Here is a 1,992-nt window from a genome sequence, read left to right as displayed (position 1 = left end):
TGATACTTATTTGTGTTTAAATATGTTCGAACTTGTTTAAATAATAACAGTAATATTTTTTTATAAGACAGTAGCATTTAAAAAGCTGTTTGATACTTATTTTTTTATAAGACGGTGCGCGGGGTGCAGGGGGTCGGCGGCGGCGATTGAGTAGGGGAATCGAGGGTGCGGGGGGTCGGCGGCGGCGGCCGGTGGACTGGGGCGGTGCTCGGCGGCGAGGGGGACCGGATCTGGAGGGGGATCGAGATCGAGTGTCCATGAAATTTAAAAATATTCATGATAGTTCAAAAAGTACCCATGAAATACAATCGAGAAATGAAGGCCACGATTTAAATACAATCGATCTTAGCTAGCTATCTGTTCACAATCTTCTTGCCCTTCTTTTTCGCAAATGGAGTTCTTCTGTGGAACGGACGTCCTTTAGGTAGGGTGGTCCTGCTTCTTCTTGTGGTGTATGCTGCTACTTCATCATTGTCGTCATGTTCGATCCTCGGGTCGCCGTACTTGTCGAAGTCTTGCTCATTGGCTACTCCATCCATTCCGATGATCTTCCTTTTGCCTCTCCTCACGACAACACGACTGGGCTTTGGCGGGTCGGTAATGAAGAAGCATTGGTCCACTTGGGAAGCCAGTACCCATGGCTCATTTTTCGCGGTGACGTTTGTGCCCGCGGTCTTGGATTTGGCTTCGGGTATAACCATGGTGGTGAAATACTGGTCTTCTTTTATGACGTTCTTGGCCCATCTGACACGGAACATCGGGACCTTCTCTCCAGCGTAGCTCAGCTCCCAAATCTCCTCGATCCTTCCATAGTATCTGTCCTTGTCGTTACCGGTGTAGGATTCCATCGTTACCCCGGAGTTCTGATAACCATCGCTCTTCATGTCCTTGGCCTCGGTGTAGAATGTGTAGCCGTTGATATCGTACGCCTCATAGGTCATCAGGTTGTGCTCGACGCCCTGTGACAAGGCGAATATGAGTTGTTCTTCCGCGGAAGAATCCTCATGTAAAGGGTACGACAGAAGTTGGTCTTCTTAATAAAGGTTTTGTGCTCTACCACCCAAGGATCGACCACGTCTATGTGTTGTAGCGCGACTAGGTTTGCTCTTTCAAAGTCGGCGAGTCGACCCTCGAAGTCGACATGCATTTCGCGGTGACCCTCACGGTGACCCCATCCAGCGAGCCTGCCGAGGTGCCTGTTGACGGGCAGACCAACGGGGTTCTCGATGCCTAGATAATTCATGCAATGGAGATGCACTCTTCGGTCAGAAAGCCCCTGGCTATGCTTCCTTCTGGACGTGACATGTTGCAAACGTATCCTTTGATGACACCATTCATCCTTTCGAATGGCATCATGCTGTGCAGGAACGTCGGCCCGAGTTGGATGATATCCTCCACTATATGGACCAGCAGATGCACCATAACGTCGAAGAATGCGGGCGGGAAGTACATCTCAAGCTCGCATAGTATCACCACGATCTCTTCCTGTAGCCTTCTGAGTTGCCTCACGCCAATCGACTTCCGAGAGATGACGTCGAAGAAGTTGCATAGGCCAAATAGCGTTTCACGGACGTGCGCGTCCATGATCCCACGGATTGCAACTGGAAGTATCTGCGTCATCAGCACGTGACAGTCGTGAGACTTCATCCCGCTGAACTTCTGCTTCGCTGGGTCTAGGTATCTGCTTATCTTCCCCGTGTAACCGTAAGGAAGTTTTACTCCTAGGAGGCAGGTGAAAAACTGCTCGATCTCCTCCTGACTTAGAGTGAAGCACGCGGGAGGGTAGTCATTTCCGGTCTTCTTGGCCTTTTTGCCTTTGCGACGACTTTTTGTGTCCTGCTTCGCCTCATCATCATCATCATCATCATCATCATCATCATCATCATCATATATAGCGTGAAGCTCCTGCCTGATGCCCATTGATTTCAAGTCTGCCCTTGCTTTCGGCCCATCTTTGGTCCTCTCTGGCATGTTGAGCAGGGAACCAAGCAG

This window comes from Triticum dicoccoides, chromosome 3A, assembly GCF_002162155.2.
Source record: "Triticum dicoccoides isolate Atlit2015 ecotype Zavitan chromosome 3A, WEW_v2.0, whole genome shotgun sequence".
Taxonomy (NCBI): Eukaryota; Viridiplantae; Streptophyta; class Magnoliopsida; order Poales; family Poaceae; genus Triticum; species Triticum dicoccoides.
The sequence above is the reverse complement of the archived record's forward strand: the minus strand, read 5'-3'. Positions refer to the sequence as shown.